This window comes from Podarcis filfolensis, assembly GCF_964270895.1.
Source record: "Podarcis filfolensis genome assembly, chromosome: 9".
Lineage (NCBI taxonomy): Eukaryota > Metazoa > Chordata > Lepidosauria > Squamata > Lacertidae > Podarcis > Podarcis filfolensis.
In genome coordinates, this window is record NC_139610.1 from 37,288,769 (window position 1) to 37,309,584 (window position 20,816).

Here is a 20,816-nt window from a genome sequence, read left to right on the forward strand (position 1 = left end):
TTAGTTGTATCTGGAATTTCAGATTGTGAGACATTCTGTGGCAAATGCTCCATTACATTTGAAGTATAAGATTACATCAGTTAGTTCACAGGCTACAAATAAAAAACATGCTAAGTGGAAGAATTATTGTCACTTGGCCAACACAGGGCCCTTAGGACGCCCTTCATGTTTTTCCAGAAGTTTCTTCATTGCCTCAGAACTCTAGTTCCAGCCATGGCTCACCATGTTGTGAAGACCACAATGGCAGAAGAGACAGTGACCAGAGACTGACAAATTACAGGCCAGCTGAGCCAGCACCATACTCTTATGTGGTGGTGCCCTGAGGCCAAGAAATCCCAGTTTTTGGTAACAAAGCCCTTCCATCAGATGCTGCTGCAAATTCCAACAACAGCTGCAATGAAGGGAAGACTTGCCTATCCCATCGGTTGAGTGAGATTCAGCTGCTCAGTCCTCCTGCTTTGCCTTGGAGAACAACACTAAGGAATCCTATCACTATAAGGACATTTCTTTAATATCATTTTTAGTGTGAGATTTTTGTAAGTCACTTTGAGAGGTTCTCATTGCAATGTACCCATGCACTTAATATTTGTAAGAGCGAGGGAACTGAAAAAAAGTGAGTTCTTTTATATCATAATTTTATTTCATTCTTTATGATCCTGGTGGCCAATGAACAAAAAGTGTGTGTGTGTGTGTGTGTAAGACACAAGGCGTCTTACACAGATAAAATAGAAGAAGGTGAAAACATAGAAGATGAATTAATTAAAATACAATTAAACACTAATAGAATTAAAATAGCATTAAAAATCCATTAAACATAGACAATAACAATAAAAACATCACAGCACTGGCCCTTCCCTCAAATACATTCAGTTTCCAAAAGCCTGTTGTAACAGAAAGGTCTTCAGCTGCTAGCAGAAGAACAAGAAGAAGGGAGCCAGTCTAAATTCTCTAAGTAGTAAGTTCCAAAGTTTGGGGACAGCCACTGAGAAGACCCTCTCCTGCATCCTCACTAAGCATGTCTGTGAGGATGGCAGGACTGAGAGGTTTCCTATTAAGATCTCATAGCATGGGAAGGTTTGTGTGAGTGAATACAGTCTTTCAGACCATCATCTATATCTATATATATATCATTTCTTTTGCTGATTCCTAGCATAGAGCGAGGTAAATAGCCAAACATTGACATTAACAGACTTCTTTCTCCGCTGGAAAGAATAAAAACCTGAAACAATTTGAGCCTCTATGTCATGACATTCACCCAATTGCTCACTTCAGTAATTATGCAGAATGGAATTAACATTCCAAGTCAAGTTCCTGTCCATTAGGATATGCTTACTGTGTGTGAATGACTAAATCTGTATACAAAGTCCTCTTTCATTTTGAGAACTGTATAAGCAAACTTCCATGGATTCTTTTCTGAAAGAATTGACTGAGAATGATGGATAAATCCATTAGCAAACTGTGATGATGATAGCCTTACTTGGTCACATTACGAGATGTCAAACTACCATTTGCTAAGAGATGAATTGCTAAGTAAAGCGGTAACCGCCAGTAGGTTTTTAAGCAGAGGGAATTCAAATTTTAACCAGCTTCACCCCTCCTTTTAACCTGTGAAACTTGACTGCAATCGTCAACAGTGCTTTAATTTGGCCAATGTTACTAAAGGTTAAGATGTGCATTAGCTCAGTGCAGCAATTTAGAATAAAAATTGCAAGCTTGCTTGCTAGTCAGAATGAGAAATAGGAAATATTAAGTTTTAATGCAATTGCTACTGAAGCACTTGTGGAGGGCTCAAGCACAAACAAGGAAATTCTGGGGAAATAGGCATGAAAAATTGTTGGGTTACTTATTTTGCTACTTACCATGAGGGTAGAGATCACAAGGGAGCCATCTTTCACTCTGTGGAGATTGAAGAGGCTGTACAATATTGTTAGGCTGACATCAGTCTTGCACCATCAAAATTTCCTTACTCTGACTCAAATTCCCATGGCACCATGAGCATCCGTGATGTGTGTGTGAATAATAAGAAGCCAGAATGGTCAGTTTCCCTGCTTTCATAAAAACAAAACAGAACACCCTTCTAGCTTTTGTAGTACCTGAGAGTTGAGGCCAAATGCACTACACTTCTCATCTTTTTGTGTGAGAAACTAGTCTGCTCCCCACTTCAGTGTTTTACTTTGTCCCTCCCCACTAGAAAAACTCATGCAGTTGCTCATACATGGTATATTTTAAATTTACAAGCAAGAAGTGACTATTCAGACTCTCTACACAGTTTAAATTTAAAGCATAGCTTATCTGCATTGAACTATACTAACTATGAACCCTTGCTTAAGTCCATGTGCCTTGCTGGTTCAGACCAAGGTCCATCAAGTCTAGCGAGGTCAAGAATCCTACCCAAAGAAATTATCATTAGTCCATCAGCAGTTTGTCTAAGATCAAATTACACCTCAGCTATGAATGTGTTTAGCTAGAATCAGGAGCTTACAACCTCATCCTTGATGCTACCATGGCATTCACTTACCATGGTCAAATCAGGACCATCACATGGGTATCTGTCATTTTGTCCATGTGCTACCTAGAACCATTGTGCTGAATGTTACAGTTTCAAACAGTTCCAGTCCTGCTTTCCCTTAGCCATATCAGCATTACAATGGCTTCTATATGCTTGGGACAAGCCACAGATAAGATGCAGGTGTTGAGAAGGCTGTCCAAAGTGTTTCAGTATTCAGGTTGATCTTTATTTATGAATAGTAGAAGCAAAAATATTATGGAGCTGCTCATTTTACTCAGACTTTTAATTTGTGAAAGAAGCCCTGGAGCTTCATTGCCTTCCATCGTTGTAATATGAACCTACCTAATTTGCATGTCCTGAGCCAGCCAAAACACTTCTCTGAATACTTTGATGCAGTCCTCTCTCAACCAAAAATTCATACAATAGCATATATTAAGTGACAACAATATTACAAATGCATGAAGGGGAAATGGCTTGCAAAAATGTGCGCTGTCAGGCAAAATTGCATACAAAAATGTATATAAGAATAAATATGGAAGAAAATTCATACAATTTTTCATCTAGACTTTTTAAAAAAGAAGAAAAAACATTCACAAACTGATATGGAAATGGGGTGCACTGAATTACAGAGTGGAAAACTGAGAAATTGGGAGAAACCAATATAGACAGATTCATTCCTCCCATCCCTACAATTTGTCGGGACTGTTAGAATTCCTGCTCCATGATTGCAGTCATGGGATTGTTGTCTTTCACATGATGGTGTATGTTTTGACTGCACAAAGTGGGAAGTGATGGAGACAGGATGTTTGTGTTACTGTGTTCTGTGAAGTGGGACTATTGTCTTTTGTTCTTTCTCTTTGCTGTCTGATGCTAGAGAGACGGAGCCATGTTGCAGTGCTCCGTGTGTGTTTATATGTAAATAAAGTAGATTAGCTAACATTGCTCTGCGGATTCCTAAGTGTGCCGGTGTCTGTTGGCATCGGTCACTGTGATGTTTGGGCTGAAGAAAGCTTTTGAAGCTCCCGAACAATCGACCAGGAGGGAGAGAACATGCCAGTTGGGCATGTGTCTCTACCAGGGTGCTACTCAAGTGTAGGATGAGCTCCTGACAAGGACAAGGCCCTCTTGGTCACTGACAGTGGATTGAAGGAAGGTTCTCCCCCCCCTCCCCCAGTGCTCCTCCTCTTGACTGAGCTTACTGGATGGCTCTCTACATAAAGCTCTGGTAGGAAACCTCCTCAGCTTGCCACATCTCACACTTCATGAGTGGCCACCTCAGCCACTCCCCAGTATGGAAGGGCATCCCAGTCACCCAGGCAACCTGGCCAACGATCCCCACCCAGCTGGAACCCTCATCATAACATGAGTGCGTCCCAGTCACTTTGACAACTGGTCCAGTGCTCTGTTTCACCATTTGAGGCAGCTCCTCCTGCATCATCTCCACTGTTGCCTGCCAATTAGCCTAATCCATTTCTCCTTCCAGCTTGGGTGGGGGAGCCACGGCTGCCACCCTTTGCAAACACGCAACCGCACAACTGACATCTGAGAGGCAAACTGTGGTGGCTTCATGAATTTGAACGTGATCTTCCCTTGCACTGTAGATCAACCGCTGGGTTCCAGGCTGAAGGAAGAATGAGGTAGGGTTTCATCTATTTTTAAGTGTATATTTGGTGTTTTCAAGAGTGATTTCAGCCCTCATGACAGAGGGGGACTAAAACCTCTTTGGCATGAGCAGAACAGAGGGTGGGCAGGCATTGTGTAAGCTTCTCCATATGTCCCTGCCAAATCACATCAATCCTGACATGCAACATTCCTGCTGTCACCGTGCCAAGCCTTTCTAGAGCAACCATAATATGCAGTGGTTTTGTAACATATACAATTATCTTTGGGCCAGCCTCACAGAACTACTGGTCACACAGCAACTGCCAAGAAAGCGGGGCTGGCTGCAACCACCTCACATTGACGCTAACCTTCATTTGGGAATCTCTCAGTCCTTATTTGGTTACCTCAGGACTCAGAGAGTGGATTTGTAAACTTATGGGACAGTTGTGAATCATGGAATAGATGTCATATTTAACTTTTCAAAGTAGCCGATATTTTCTCACAATGCACTGTTGTGTGTTGGCTGCAGCAATCCCGCCGCCCGTGAGAGACATTAGTTTTGAGTACACATCCAATATGACTCCAAAAATACCAAGACCCTAAATAAATTTCCTCAGTGTGTTTTTTAAACAGCCCATGTCTTTAAATTGGGAAGTATTATCCATACTCTGCAAAAATAAAGAGATTTAACAGGGAAAAACCCCACCGTTGACTTCTGCATATTTTTAAGATTTAATCACTCCCTTGGTTATATGGAAGCTGGCAGACAGTTTTCACTTGCCTCATGAAAACAGCCCTTCAAAGAAAGTTGTCCTTGGCTGTGGGATGATTCAGAGCCTGACCCTGCTTTTGCTGAAGTCTGTGGCAGAACTTCTTATTGACTTCACAGAGTGGAACAAAAATCAGACTCTTGCATTAATCTCCTAAAGAGGCAAAGGATGGAATGTTATTGGGAGTCTGAGCAGGGCAAAGGTGAGGGGCTCAACCAGTGAGACCATCTGCAAAAAAACAAAAAACTAAAACCCAAAGAATTGCCATGATTCAGCAAGCTATAGTCCACAGTCTTCTTTCACATGATGCTCAAGAAAAGACCACAACAAAAACAACAGAACAAAGAGTAACAGATGATGAATTAACTTTGGGAAAGGGCATAGTTCAGTGGCCGAATAGCTGCTCTGCATGCTGGGGTCCTAGTTCACTCCCTGGCATCTCCAGGCAGGGCAGCGAATGTTCCCTGTCTGAAAACCACTACCAGTCAGTATACTGATTCGGTATAAAGCAACTCTCTGCGTTCTATTTGTACTTTGACCCAGCAGATCCTTTACCCTTCACCTTCATGATAGCCACCTCAGATTGAAGAAAGAAAAGAGTTTTAATTCAGAATCCAGTTTCATGTTTCTATCACACACAGCCATGGTGGCTACCCTGCCCACACCACTGCACTTGCGGTCCATGACCAGCAGCAGCACTGAATATGCATAGAGTGCCTCCATCCCAGGAGGATACCTAGACCACCATAACCACCCTCATGTGAATGTACTCTACATGGATACATCAGTAGGTGTGTAGTATGTGTTTGGGGCAATTTCAGCCGCTTGCCAAATGCACAAATGGAAGGGTATGTGTCTGCATTAGTCATAGGGGATAGGGCGAGCCCACACAGCACCACAACTGCCTCTCATGTGCTTTAACCAGTGAGGGGGTTTCATTGAACCACACTAAAGGATGCTTATTTAATCCCTATGCAACCCCACACATCCATGGATTTCTTGCAGTTTCCCTTTTTAATTTTTGGTTGCTGTGCCCTATGCACCACAGTACTTATTAACTATGTCTTTTGCTTATTTAGCCAAATAAAATTTTGAAAATAGAATCTGTATTATATTACTGTATGGAAAAACATGGACAATGCAAATGCAAATATTCACGAAACATTCATCAGTTGTTATTCAAAATGCACAGTAATCTGCGCCAATATGGTTAACAAGGCATATAAACCAGTGTCAAGGGGCTGATCATTTTTCTCTCCTTCGGATTATAGCAATAGATGTTAATTAGAAATCATTTTCAAAAAAATGTAAAATCGAAAGCATTATCATGGTCCATTGGAAAGCAAATATCCATTAGCATTGTGGCATTTGACTGTGTACAACATATATGAATCTGACAAGAGTTAACTCCTCTGATCCAGTCAGGGTCACCTGCATAGTAATAAGGACATGTGGCTGATGTGGGTGTAGATGCACATCTGGAGTGGTTGTAAGTCCTCATCTTCATTGCCATTCCCAGGCAGGCCCAATGGATTGACTAGAAGCATCTTTTGATGCATGTAGAGGCATTCTGGCACCCTGTGGCACCAGCTATTGCACTGTGGCAAGCTAGATGAAAGAAAAGCTCTTGTCTTATATCTCATCAACCAATTAAATCCCTTTAAATTTGTTGGATAAGGTAAAACCCAATAGTAGCCAAATATGAGCCAAATGACCAACAGTCATATATAGGTCATAACTTTCCAAGAATGATTAGGGAACTTCTTTGTAAACAGCTGCTCGGTAGATGAGTCAAAGTGTAATTTTCACTGTTCCCAAAACTCAAAATATCTCATTGAAGGTCCATCCTGAGGTCCTACAAAAAAGAAAAACAAAAACTGCAACAAAGCGCATTCTGGCAAATGAAGCATTCAGCGAGTATCTTAGTCATCTGCTCTCTTTTCCAGACTCCCTGGTGAGCTGATCTTTTTAGGCTTGCTTTTTTTTTATGCACTCTTTGCACTCTGACTGGTAATGGCAGCATCATGCAAGTAATGGAAAGATCCAGTTCTGAAGGAACCATTAAGTGCAGGTCAGTATTCCATGTCTACATCACTGAGAAGAGCAAGGAATTTACTTTTTGTAGGACTAAACTAGCTTAGCTAGATGAGCCGTTCAGTTCATCAGGTTATACAATGGGCTGATAGTTAAAGGTGGAGTTCTTTCCCATTGCTTGTGTTTTTGGTTTTGTCCTTCAGGAAGAAACCAAATTTTTGAGTAATCACTTTCCTCGCAGCCTCCACCTCTAATCCCGAACCTTTCCTAAAACTGAGGTGCAACAATCAGAAACAGAGCAGCAGACTTCTCAGAACACTGCTGCCACCTCAGACTTGACCTCTCTTCTCTATCACCTTCATTTTGGGGGCTGATACTGGTTAACATTAGGACGCGGGCGGCGCTGTTGGTTAAACCACAGAGCCTAGGACTTGCTGATCAGAAGGTCGGCGTTTCGAATCCCCGGGATGGGGTGAGCTCCCGTTGTTTGGTCCCTGCTCCTGCCAACCTACCTGTTCGAAAGCACGTCAAAGTGCAAGTAGATAAATAGGTACCGCTCCAGCAAGAAGGTAAACGGCGTTTCTGTGTGCTGCTCTAGTTCGCCAGAAGTGGCTTAGTCATGCTGGCCACATGACCCGGAAGTTGTATGCCGGCTCCCTCGGCCAATAAAGCGAGATGAGCGCCGCAACCCCAGAGTCGGCCACGACTGGACCTAATGATCAGGGGTCCCTTTACCCTTTACCCTTTACCTTTACTGGTTAACATTAAGAGGAAGAGAAGGCCAAAATAATTGTGTGCTTCCTTAATCCATGTATGACAACAGGGGAATTGTAAGGAAAAGTAGTGGAAGAGCTCACTTACCACTGCTTCTGCCAGCCACCTTTTAAATCTTTCCCAGCAGAGATCCATCTGTGGTACCCAAAATTAAATATCCTTTATGCTATGTCTTTTCCCTCCCCCAATAATAAAAACATTTGTTCTATGTCATCAGCACTTGTCAATCACATATTGCAGAAAAGAACACACTTTTTCCATGTATAAATACTTTAGGGTATAATATCTCTCAAGAGGCTCTCTTCTCTCTTAACTTTCTGCCTAAGGAAGGATGAATCTGTCAATTTTGGTTTTTCTCGGTTTCCATTTCCAGGCTTAGGTTCAGTTCACCACATTTCCACATCCGTTTGCTAATGTTTTGGTGTGTTTTTTTAAAGGTTGGATCTTGAGAATTTAGGCCACATTCGGACTTCCGGGTTGGCGCCATCGCCGAATGGCGGACTCCCTCCGAGCTCCGGAGGGAGCCGGCTCGGCAGGGGCTGGGTTTTACCGCACCGGCGATGCGGGGACCCTTAGAAACCACGGCCACGGGGGCCGTGGACTTGGAGACTCGGCTAGCACCGCTAGCGCCCTCCCGACTCGTGAAGGAGCCTTTTTAAAGGCTACGGATCGGGTGCCGGGGAGAAGCGTGGTGCTTTGAGTCCTCTGCCACCCCTGCCGAGCGAAGCCGCATGCCATCCGGCGGAGAGCGCTGACTTCTTCCATTGAGAATTTGGACTTTTAACAACAACCCGTGAGTAAATTGGAAATCGGGTTTAAAAGAAGAAAAATTTTTTGGATTTGAGACGAGCGGGGGGGGATCTAAAAAGGAAGTCAGTCCCCCTCCCTATTGTAGACATTTTAAAACAAGGATTGGGAAGCCAAGGCCCAAAAAGAACGGTATCTTTGCTAAAATCAAGAATTCCATGATGGGAAAGTACAAGAATTGTGCTGGAGGAAGAATTGAAGGAGAAGGAAAATGCACCCCCCTCCCTGGGAACCGGGGCGATTGAGGAGTGAGCCTGGTGAAAAGAGCCGGTGATTTTGACAGCTGTCAAAGTAGCTGTCAAAGTCGGAATTTTAAAGAGGATTTTATTACAAGGACCTTGCTGGTCAAATTTGTTACAACTTGATATAATTTGTTAAGACTTGAATACAAAATGGCGAAAATACGGAGAACAATCGGATTTTTGGAAACAAAGTTACAACAACCCCCCTAGAGGAGCTTCGGGACATTACAAAGATGGGCGTAAGCCGGGAAAAATACAACACTTCGGAATTTCACAGAACTGGTTATCTCCTGGGAAAGCTGCAAAACTGAAACTGAATCTCGTCTACAGGGTGTTTAGACTAAAAGGAGACAACAGAATACTTTACTGAAGAAGGAAGGGACTGAACGCAAGTTTTTGTTCCTGAATAACAACAACCCATGTAGAGTTACTAAACTTCTGAATAAGAAAGTTTTAGCAGCGGAACAAGAGGAAGCTGGACTATAACCTTGAAAGAACAATGGGGGGAATTTTATAATTTGACATTTTTAAAGATTTAGGAATTAATTTTTAAAAAGTAATCCTAAAAATGGGAAATAATTCTGCAAGGAGTTGGGGGAAAAATGGGATTGATGGACTTAAGACTTCCAGGCTGGAAACATAGATTGGAGGATAAGGGAAATTAAACCGGGGAAGGGGAGGGAGAATTAGAATCCAAAGGCTTGCAACTATTTTCTGAATTGGTTTTCTTTTTTCTAATATATTTCTTATTTTTTTTTATACTTTTATTCTGTGTGCTTTTACTTTAATGGGAAAAAAGGGGGACATTGTGGAAAGAAAAGGGGGCGGGCTATGGGGAGAGATCTTTTGCTTTTTTTTATCAAGGGTGTTGCATAAGGTTTGTATAAATTTAAATTTGAACAATGGGGTATATAAATTGTGCTTTAAATCAGAAACAGAACTTGTGGAAACAACAATATGAAAGGGGAATACGGTAGGGGTGGGGGAAGGGGGGAGTCCCAGAAAGTGGATGTTTGAAAATAAGGTTATGTATAATGTATCTTCATAATTTCTTTTCTTCTCTTTCTGTATTTTGGAAACTTCAATAAATATTATTTAAAAAAAAAAAAAGAGAATTTAGGCCACATTCACACCCTACATGTAAAAGTGCTGTGATACCACTTTAAACAGTCATAGCTTCCTCCAAAGAATTCTGGGAGGTGTAGTTTGTTAAGGGTGCTGAGAGTTGTTGGGAGACCCCTATTCAACTCCCCAGAAAAGCAAAAAACAAACAAACAAACAAACAAACATTTTCAGAATGGTTTTTGTATGTGTTGTAGATTCTACCTGCAACTGGGGAAGAGATGTAATTCTTGGATAATGTAATGGCAGGTCATCCCACTTAGCTTTTGATAACCATCCCATATTCTGATCTAATCTACAAGAGAACAAGCACAACCCACATAAGTACTACAGGCCGTGTCCAGAAACTGGAAGAAAACACACCACTAGGCACATAAAACACAAAGGTGGAAGAAACCTCTCAATCTAGTTGAAGATCAGCTGAGAAGTGCAGAGTTACAGGTATTTAAAAAGCAAACAAGGCTGCTTTGCGGTAACGATGTTTTTCGGGAAAGCAAGATGTTTTGGGAAAACTGACATAGGGCTTTCTTTTTTTGGAAACAAGAACTGGAGCAGTTGCAAAATGCTTTACTGCTCTTTCTAAAAAGTGTGAAAACAATGTTTCTTTTCCACAGAAAATTGGGCAAAGGCTGCAACATTTCGTGCCTTAATCAGATGAGTCTGCATCTTGCAAAGGAAAAGTACAAACTTGGAAGTAAACATCCTACTGTTACTGTCACCTCCTATGCCCCATCCTTCCCTAGCAAATGTTTTTCATTCTGAACTGGTTTATTGCACCCATTCCTTTTGCTAATGAGAGCCTAGCTGTGTGTGCCTCTCATTTCGGCTTCTAGTCCATTGCCCTTCTGTTTTGCATTCCCTCAGAGGGTTGCCTGCCTTTGTCACTTAAGGCACTTACAGACAGCTCTAACTACAGGTGTTGGAGGCATATTTAATGCTTCCAGGTTCTGCAGTCCAGAGCTCCTGATCTGATGTCCTATTTAATAATAATAATAATAATAATAATAATAATAATAATAATAATACCTTGCCCATCTGACTGGGTTGCCCCAACCACTCTGGGTGGCTTCCAACATATATAAAAACATGATTAAACATTTTAAGAAACTTGCCTATACAGTGGTACCTCAGGTTACAGAAGCTTCATGTTACAGACGCTTCATGTTACAGACTCTGCTAACCCAGAAATAGTACCTCGGGTTAAGTGGTGCAGCGGCAGCGGGAGGCCCTATTAGCTAAAGTGGTGCTTCAGGTTAAGAACAGTTTCAGGTTAAGAACAGACCTCCGGAACGAATTAAGTTCTTAACCTGAGGTACCACTGTACAGGGCTGCCTTCAAATGTCTTCTAAAGGTTGCATAGTTTCTTATCTCCTTGACTCCGGTTATATAACTCCATACCCTTCAACATTTCTCCAATGAAAATAGGGACACCCTAAGGAAAAGCAGGACATTCCAGGATCAAATCAGAAACCACACTTGGAGGGTCTGATATTGCTATATTTTCTTTTCCTATTTAAATTGATCGGCTGCATGTTTCTCTGCGTCAAATATATTTTCATAAGCTAAAGCAATGATTCCACTCTCCTGTATAACACATAGGGCTGGATCTAGATCTAAGTCATATTTAAAAGAGACCCATTGACATCTGGCAGTGTGTGCACATGCACCAACCAGGACTCCCTCTCCCTCCCTCCCTCCCTCTTTCTCTACTACCCCTTTCCCATAGACATGGGTCTGTTGGACAAGTGTATAAGATTACAACAAATGAAAATTTGAAGAGGGAATTTGTTACACACAGAGACTAGATTTTCTTTGGGGGGGTAGAATTAACAGACTGTTATTGGTATGACAGTCAAGCACAAACTTCAGCATGTTGTTATGTGTTATGTTATTATGTTGCATAGGATCCACCCAGTTTCTCTGTTTGTATAAGTCTAACTTATATTGAAAGCCCTCTTAAATGTCATTTGAATAATGCACGGCAGCTTATTGGGAATGGAAATGAGACTGCTTCTAAATGCAGGCTAATTGAAGGTTTTAATTTGGAGGCTGAGGAAGGAGGGGTGAAGAGTAGGAGCTAAGGAACTGAGGTGTCATAGAAGCTGTGATGCAGTTTGTTGTGTGGGCTGCCTCTTCGATCAATCCACATTCATGGTACTCTGGGGGAAAGCAGGATCTGTAACAACCAAGTGGCCATTCTAGTTCTCTTTGCAAGCAAGAGAGAATTGCTTTCCACAGTCAGTGCAATCAGTGTAGTGGCCCCAAACCATGGATCTCCCTTCCAAATGAGATTAGACAGGCATTCTCCTTGCTGAACTTCAGGGGCTTAACCTTCTCCTTTTAAAGTAGTATTGGGCTTTATGATACTTTTTATTGCTTTATTGTCCCATTTTCTTGTTGTTATGCACACTGCTTGGAAATTAAGTGGTATCTAAGTGTTTTAAATAAATAAATAGGCTTAAAGTATAAACAAATCTCAAGCACACTTTAGTCATCATTGCACTAAATGATATATGCTCATAGGGGCTGCAGGATTAGCCATGTAATAAATATGGACATCCTAATAAATAAGTCATTTAATCCATCCTGATAAATAAAGCATTTGACACCCCCCCCATTAGATTGCTTGTATGGAAGAGCCAGCTCAGCCCAGTGAATGAGAAATACTGGTAGCTGTATTATTTATTTATTTATTATTATTTATTAAATTTGTGTACCACACTATACTTGCAGGTCTTAGGGTGGTTCCCAAGATAAAATCACAATATAAAAACACAAAATGCATTATCAAAAGAAGAAGAACCCAATAACACCCCCTTCCACCTAAGGTGATCCTACCAAAGTCCTTTGGTTATCAATGGAACTCAAATTAGTCACGGATATTTGTTCTATTGATAGGGGCAGACTTGGGTAATCTTTCATACTATAGTGCCCTGTGCAAGGCCAAAACTTGGTACCCTCAAATGGGGCTTCTCAATTTTGTGCCCCCTCGCTGAGTGCCCTGTGCTGGGGAATCACCCACACCACCCTAAATCTGGTACTGCTGTTGATTTCAATAGGACATAAATGGCACAATCTCTTACTGGAGAAAGTTAATTAACTAATATGATTTGAACGATTTATCAGACAATTTATTTCATTGTCCAGCCTTTAGCAAAAACTTTATCCAGGATACTGTATATATATATTTATATTCTTTAAGTAATACTAGTTTCATACCAATATATAAAAGTGGTCCCAAGAAAAACAGTCAGTTTGGGGGTGGGGGGGAAGGGGAGGAAATCACGTCTCATTTTATTTCATGAACTGTCAGATTAGCCTAATGTGCTTTTTTATATGATTATTTGCAATTCTTAAATATCATTATAGGAAACCATTAGACTTGATTTTCAGGATGGGGAAGTAAGTTTCAGAAGGAACAAACGTACTTCTGTCAAAATGGCATCTTCTTTACCCCAAGCCACTGATCCAAACATTCATACTTTTGCCTATTTTTTAATGTCAGAGTGGATCAGAATCCTTATTTTTACAGTCTTCAGTTTGAAAATAAAGTGGTGCCTCAGGAATATTATGACGCCTTGCAGTTTTTTTTATAGACTATGTAAGAATTTTGGGTTTTTTCACTTTCAAGAGAAGAGAACTTTTTGACATATCACAGTAAGCAAACTTTCCAATAATAAGCTCTGTATCCTAGCAAAAGTTCACTTTATATTGCTGATGAGCAAAACAAACCATGATGAGAAGTACATTCTGTGAAAAACAAAACAAAATGAAGTTGTATATCACCCCAGTCTGGCACAACAAGGTCTCCTTTCTGATGCAATCTAATTGAGAGTGTTTCATATTTAAAAATTAATACCCTTCAGGACAAGGCTTAAGAATGCAATACACATCCATAACCCTCTGTTTTGATTTCTGAAATGCATGTAGAAAATAAATACTTTAAAATGTTTAACAAGTCTTGCAGATGAGGCACTATAATGATTTGCAATGTATATTCTGAACAATAATCAAAAAGCCAATTATTATCACATTCACATAGTGCTATACCAGCTGCACTGGCTCCCGGTGGAGTACAGGATCAGGTTTAAGGTGCTGGTTTTAACCTTTAAAACAGCCTAGGACCCTCATACCTACAGGACCGCCTCTCCTGGTATGTCCCATGGAGGACCTTACGGTCGTCAAACAAAAACATCTTGGAGATCCCGGGCCACAGAGAGGTTAGGCTGGCCTCAACCAGAGCCAGGGCTTTTTCGGTTGTAGCTCCGATCTGGTGGAACGCTCCGTCACAAGAGACTAGGGTCCTGCGGGACTTGACATCTTTCCGCAGGGCCTGCAAGACAGAGTTGTTCCACCAGGCCTTTGGCCAGGGCATAGCCTGACTCCCTCCTTTGGCAATCTTCACAGAACTCTAGCCCAATGGTTGCCATTAATCTGATTTGAACTGATTTTATAATGAAATGATTTTAGAATGTTGTATCATTTTACTGTTGCTAGCTGCTCTGAGCCCAGCTTCGGCTGGGGAGGGCGGGATATAAAGAAAATTTTATTATTATTATTATTATTAGCAGCAGTAGTAGTAGTAGTTATCTACACAGAGTTTGAATAACCCTTGTTAGCCACTAGTTTTCTTGCAGAGCACCTTCCTAATGCAAGGCGGAGGTGGGTCGCTTTGTATTCCACAACCACAGTCACCTGCCTGAAAGTTCAAAAGACACCTCTTTCTCTCTATCACTTTTGGCACTAGGTCAGCAACTGAGTGGCCTGAAGGCATTTCACAGGGAATTGGATTTGGCCCGGGGGACTCAGCTTGTTTGCTCCTTAGAACAGGAGCAGGGAACATTCCACCACCAGACAAAATTTCCTTAAAACTGAGGAATCTTTTTTCACTCGCTCTATTCTACAGTATCCCTAGAACATGGGTAGGCAAACTAGGGCCCGGGGGCCGGATCCGGCTGAATCGCCTTCTAAATCCGGCCCACAGATGGTCCAGGAATCAGCGTGTTTTTACATGAGTAGAATGTCCTTTTATTTAAAATGTATCACTAGGTTATTTGTGGGCCATAGGAATTCGTTCATTTTTTTCTTTCCAAAATATAGTCCACCCCCCCCACAAGGTCTGAGGGACAGTGGACCGGCCCCCTGCTGAAAAAGTTTGCTGACCCCTGCCCTAGAACATCTTTCCATGAGCCAGCAAATATTTTCATTGGGTAAAGGGCTAAAGGATATTTCATTCTCCTCAACTTAATGCCTTCTCTTTCCTTCACTCCTTGGCTGAAATATATACAAGGATGTGATCTGATTTGGATTTCACTCCTGGTACCTTCCTGCTCCCATGTGCATGAGGGCTTTCAAAGGCTTAAAGATTTTTCCCCCTACTCAATTAGCTGTGTACTTTAACTAATAAACTAACCAATTATTCCATTAAAAAAACTCAATACTAAAGAGGCTCATTCCTGCCATAGGCCACACACTCCAGAATCTCATTCCTGTGTAGTCCAACTCTTAAAGAGAACTCTGCTGTACACAAACACACAGATCTAGATATTACAATTTATTACCCCTCCCTTCTAATTAGTATCAAAACACAATATTAAACAATAGTAAAAGCAATTCAAAACAACTTAAAATTTCAAAAAAGTGGGTTGTAAAAATCTCAAGTGTCCAAAGCCAGGGTGAACAGATAGGTATTCAACATTTGCTGACTGCTGCGTAAGGAAGGTGTCAGATGTGGGGAGAGAGTTTCCCCACATAGGCGCTGCCACAGCGTATTACCTCAAAATGTAAGTGTGTATACTATAATTGTGTATATTGTATGCACACTGTATAGGACTGCCGAGCATTCAGGCATGGGGAATACAGTGGTACCTCGGGTTAAGAACGTAATTCATTCTGGAGGTTCGTTCTTAATCTGAAACCATTCTTAACCTGAGGTACCACTTTAGCTAATGGGGCCTCCCACTGCCGCCGTGTGATTTCTGTACTCATCCTGAAGCAATGTTCTTAACCCGAGGTACTACTTCTGGGTTAGCGGAGTCTGTAACCTGAAGCATCTGTAACCTGAAGCGTCTGTAACCCGAGGTACCACTATATTATAATGCCAGCACTTTTGTTCCATTTTCTAATGCTTCTCTTCCACGGCAGTAGCTGTTGTGTTATGGGACTGTGACTTTTTGACCAACGTACCGGCATGGCAGACAAAATTCCATTCATAGCTGAGGGTTCTGTGTGACACAGCAACAGATGTCATTGGACAATGTCACTACTTCCCCACCCTTTCTGCAGATGTCTGCTTCTGTACTCCTATGACCCCCCCATGAAAACAGCAGGAAAGAAATATATGCCAGCATATATGCCCCAAATTTCTTCACTTTACTCCCACAATCTTCCAGGTTAAGGGGAATGCAAATGGATTTCCCCCCATCATCAAACAACACTAAAAGGAGTCCTAAACATGTGCTATATTCCATTAGTTTTATGGAAGTGGCTTTTACATCATGTAATTAACAGGAAAACATTGGGGAAATGGAATAAATGGACGTGTGAATGCAGCCTAAGTCCCATTCTGCAGTGTTCATTGGGCAGTGCTTAAACATGGTTTTCCTTTCCTGGCTTGTTTTGCTTTAATTCTATTCCTGTTCCATGCTTCACATTCTCACTTCAGTACAAATGTTAACCTCTATTAAATATATTAGGTTATATTTCATTATATCGATTCTTTCCCCTACATGTTCTTCATGCATTTATAACACAGATTTTTTTAAAAAATATATAAAAACCACCCTCATATTATCTGATGTCCACTCCCATAAGAATAATTCTGACACACCTAATTAAATCCTGTAAACTACTTTTTATGCATCTTTCCAGCTTATGCAGGCCCTTTCTCACTGCAGACATGATTTATGACCCCCCTCCATTCCCCTTGTAATTAAAAAAAATCTATTTTTGTCCATTTCTATTCTAGGCATCATTCAGCTGCAGATAAATTTTATATTCTCCTCATGAGTACAGCTGTGAGAAGAGTTTACTGTATTTAAATAATGCCAAAACCATTGGCTTTAATTTACATAGTTAATGCCAAGGTCATGTTTTACTGCTGTGTGTGGATGTGAGCTATTTCCAGAGTCATTACTATTGGTTAGGTGTGGCTATGGCCAAAAAACACTGACAGAAGATCAGTGCAAATGTTGATTAACAGTTCCAATGAGAAAAAAATATGATTTCACACAAACATAATTGGCTTGTGTTATGCTCAGGGAGCACTTGATAAATACATTTTCTATTCAGTTTGACACTATAAGAATTGTGGGACTGGAGTTATCCTGTCCTCCTGGCCTGGATGTTGCTTCCAGCTCTGTTCTTCGATCCAGTGTTGGGTGGGCGAGGAAAGAGTGCTTCAGGGATGGGACTGCTTTTTCTCAAGGGCCTAAGAAGACATCCTGCATCAGGCCAGTGGCCTATCTTGTACAGCATCATGTTCTCACAGTGGCCAACCAAGTTACCTGAGGGAAACCTGCAAGCAGGCACTTTCTACTCCTGTGGTTTCAAGTGACTGATATTCAAGAAATACTGCCTCAGACTGTGGGGACAGAGCAGTCACGGGCTTTAAGCAATATAATTAAGAACTTGTGCTCAAGCTTGCTTTCTCCCTCTTCTCTCCTATTCCTTTTTCCTTAAGTGCCATGTATTTTTTAATATTCTGAGTCTGATGGCAAGAACCACCTCAGAAACAATTTTTGTACATTACTCTGAGAACTCCCCCACTTTTTTTTACTATAAGGTAAAATGGTAAAGGACCCCTGGATGGTTAAGTCCAGTCAAAGGCAACTATGGTGTTGTGGCGCTCATCTTGCTTTCAGGCCGAGGGAGCTGGTGTTTGTCCACAGACAGCTTTCCGGGTCATGTGGCCAGCATGATTAAAGCGCTTCTGGCGCAACAGAACACCGTGATGCACAGAAATGCCGTTTACCTTCCCTCCACAGTGGTACCTATTGATCTACTTGCACTGGGATGCTTTCAAACTGCTAGGTTGGCAGGAGCTGGGACAGAGCAATGGGAGCTCACCCTATCAAGGGGATTCGAACCGCTGACCTTCTGATTGGCAAGCCCAAGAGGCTCAATGGTTTAGATCACAGCACCACCCGTGTTCTTTACCTTTACTATAAGCTAAAGTATAAATGCTGTAAAGGAATAAATAAATTTTTAAAAGTGAGCAACCTAAGCCCCAAAATTCTATGCTTGCACAAGCCTGGGTAGAAAAAATGGGACTTTCATAGGAACCCAGGAAGTTGCCTTATGCTGAGTCAAACTAGTGGTCTATTCAACTCAATATTGTCTACACCGATGGGTACGGTTGCTCCAGAGTTTAAGGAAGAAGTATTCTCCAATGCTTTCATTCTCTGAGTAGCTTTATAAGCAGAAAATATTTAAATGAGACATATTTTCTATTTTACAATTGCAACCCTAAAGTGCACCAGCTATGGTAGGATATCAACCACAATATCCTATGCCCCACTAGAATAACCTCTATGAGGCCATAGGATTGCAGCCTTGTCGTATTTATATTGTTCTATATTGGTCTAACTTTTTGTAGTTGTTGTAAAAGGGAAGCAAAGAGATTTTTCCACACTGAGAAGAACATTGGCTAATCCAAGAAGTCTAAAGAATTCAGGCAAGCCTTAAATGAGATTACTCTGAGACGCTGCTTAAGATGGGTTAAGAGACAGGCGTGCACGCCAGCAAGCCTCTACAAACATTTTAGCGCATGTATCCAATAAGTATTTCCTAACTGGAGAGTAAATAGCTTAATTTGTTTCCCGGCAGTGTTTTCATAATGTCAAACGACATCACTATTTCCCTTTGAAAAATCTCTGGGAAGAGGGTTGGTGCATTCAGATAAATTGAAGCATGTTGAGCTCTGCTTGCTGCACGCTTGAGGGAAAATAAACACACGTAACTTAATGCACACACAAAATGTCCCTCTCCTCATTTTGCCTCTGCCAATAAATTTGTGAAGTGCCAAATCAGTAAAACAATCACTCAATAGCACTGAGTAGTTTAGTCATCCATATTGCAGGGGTGGAAATACATACAGTATTTTAGGGTAGAAGCTAGGAATATAGATGTTTTGAAATGCTGCAATAAGCCCGATTTGGATGGTGGAAGAAGGAGTGACAATTTGAGAGAGGAAAAGTATTTTTTGGTCTCAATTGGCTGTGGATAATCTCTGTAGCAGGGCTAATTCTGTCACAATTGTTCCAAAATAACATAACTGGCTAGAACTGGAACCCCCAATGTGGCACCCTCAGATACTCCCATAGTGCCCACCAAAACCCCCTGCCCCTTCCATTTTTAAGTGTCTAAAAATTTGGAGGAGTAGTTTTGCCTAGGTTTGAGATATTTCAAAAAGTGAAAATCTTGACACAAAAGTTGAGTTATTGAGTTTTTTGGGGCAAAGTTGCTGAGTGTTTTGGGGTTTTTTGGGTTTTGCCAAAAGTTGTTGAGAATCTACACTTCCTACATAGGTTGCTATACTTCCAGATTTTCCCGGAAATTTCAGCAATTTCCACCTGGACACTGTTTCTGACTGCCGTATTCCAGCTATGTCTGGGATGTATAGCAACCCTAGGTTTCTTGAAGGGGAGGGAGTGTTGGCTGCTGTTTGATTGTCAGTTTTATTTGTTTTGAGGTACGTGCCAGTGTTTTACTTGTATTTTTGGATGGGGGGCGCGCGGTGTTCTGAGCATTGCCAGTTATTCTTCTGTGCAATGGATATTTTGTGGTGCCTGTAACTTAGATTTCCTAATGTTCCACCAAGGCAAAAAATATTGGGGATCCTGGACTAGAGAGTTGGATTTTGACTGGAGATGCTTGTATTCAAATACTTGCTGAGCTTTGAAGCTCACTTGGTAACATCTCAGTAAGGTAGTGTCTCTTAGCCCAACCTACTCTGCAGGTAGGGAGCCTCTGCGGCTGATTTTACAGCGGACAGCTCTCTATTAGAAAGGCTGTCCAGTCCATGTCCAGTTTAAAGATAAAGAACAATTGGATAAAACAGTTACTGGGTAATCAAAGCATGCTGCTCTGAAATTCATAAAGGAAAAGGGGTAATTCATATATTTATTTACAGTATTTCTATACAGCATTTCAGACAGTCCTGATATTTCAGTATCGTTGGAAATAAAATTGCTGGGATGCACATAGGCTCTGTACAGAAGGTAAAAATAAATGTTCAGAGGTATTGAAGACAGGTCCAGTTGGTAGGCTCCTCCACACCAATATCAATTCCTTCTCTCTAGTTTGTCATCTACATAGCTGTTTCAAAAAGCACAAAGCAAGATCATTTATTTATACCATTTTGAATCCTGTGCCTTAAGAAAACCTTAAGATAGGGGATATGAAAATGAAGCAAAGAAGAAGGAGAATTGCAGGAATTATTATAAACATAAAAGATAGTCCTGAGTTTAATTTCTCTCTCTGGTTGATTCATCTAAAGTGGTTTGTGTGTGTTTGTGTGTATGCATGTGTGGATATTCCTTGAACATCTGTGAAATTTGAAAAGATTCTGAAAGTCCTCTTCAAAGTATTGCTGGGAATTAGTGGCTTGAATATATTTTTTTTAAAAAAAAACATTTGAGTCGGAAAGGGTGAGGCAAGTCATCAGCCGTCCTTCAGAAGAACAAAGACGAGCTGCCTTGCTAGGATGTGGTTCTGTTAAAAGGTAGTTGTCATCTTCCCACTGGCATGAGATTTGAGGAATCCAAAGTCACCCTGAAGCCAGATTTCCTGTGTCACAGAGCTCAGGTCTAAAATCAGTACTTACTACTGAGTCACTAGGCTGGTATATGTATGTGAGCAAAACAATCATTTGGGTCTGGCTCATAATTACTTACGTTGCTTGAGGAACAGGAAGGTTAGGTAGGGTACCCTAAATTTCTTCAATCCACAGAGTCA

The 20,816-nt window shown here is 41.2% G+C and overlaps 1 long non-coding RNA gene across 2 annotated transcripts; it reads left to right on the forward strand.

The window, feature by feature from the left end:
- The first annotated feature begins 3,865 nt into the window (after positions 1-3,865).
- Positions 3,866-19,198, forward strand: LOC310770530. 2 transcript variants are annotated; one of them, XR_014552233.1, is made up of 4 exons: positions 3,866-4,146; positions 5,428-5,729; positions 10,058-10,301; positions 18,457-19,198. It is a non-coding gene; the product is annotated as an uncharacterized lncRNA (long non-coding RNA). The 2 variants fall into 2 exon arrangements; XR_014552234.1 differs by having other exon boundaries at positions 5,428-5,668.
- The last annotated feature ends 1,618 nt before the right edge of the window (positions 19,199-20,816 follow it).